The sequence below is a fragment of the Vigna radiata genome, chromosome 7, assembly GCF_000741045.1.
Source record: "Vigna radiata var. radiata cultivar VC1973A chromosome 7, Vradiata_ver6, whole genome shotgun sequence".
NCBI classification, from domain to species: domain Eukaryota; kingdom Viridiplantae; phylum Streptophyta; class Magnoliopsida; order Fabales; family Fabaceae; genus Vigna; species Vigna radiata.
Window position 1 is genome coordinate 5,096,836 of NC_028357.1, and position 630 is coordinate 5,097,465.

The 630-nt window shown below is 32.7% G+C and overlaps 1 long non-coding RNA gene across 1 annotated transcript in view; it reads right to left on the bottom strand.

Annotated features, from left to right (window-relative positions):
* Positions 1-202: 202 nt before the first annotated feature.
* The window catches only part of LOC111242108, a 2,664-nt gene continuing 2,236 nt past the window's right edge, over positions 203-630 (bottom strand). The window contains exon 2 of the long non-coding RNA XR_002668979.1: positions 203-459. This is a non-coding gene — a long non-coding RNA (uncharacterized LOC111242108). The remainder of the gene's footprint in view (positions 460-630) is intronic.

Sequence of the window (630 nt, forward strand, 5' to 3'; positions counted from 1 at the left end):
CTAATAAATATTGAATAAATGTGAAACTAACATGTAATTGAAGTTTTACGACAATTATAATCTCAACAACTATTTTTGTTCTAACTGTGATTCCTTTCTATACTGTAATAAATTTTTATATTATTTGAAAAAAGGACATTAAAGAGATTAAAAATCATTGAAACAAACTAATGTGACATCCCAAGAATATACGTCAAGCATATAATAATAAGACGTCATCCATTATAATAAAGAAAGCAGTTGGAGTGCAGACAGGCAGTTAAGAGTCTTGAGTATAGGGATTACAGTTATCCAAATTGAGTAGGAATTTAAAACTTGAAGCACTAAAGTATTTCAGAATAACATAAGAAGGAATTGTTTGTAGATAACATAAGGGGGGTCATGAAATCTCCTAGCAGAACTAAGCAGCTGCATCGCTGTTCTCCTCCAAGACTGTCTCCAGAGTAACATCATCGCCATCTGCTCCCATCCAAAATGGATGATCATCGCAAGAGAAAACACGCAGACATAGCACAACACAACCAAATGCAAGGGTGAGCTAACTATATAAAGACATGCAATTATATTCACATATACATATCAAAATTAATCTCAAGTCAAAAGTATGCAAACCAGACAATACATGACATA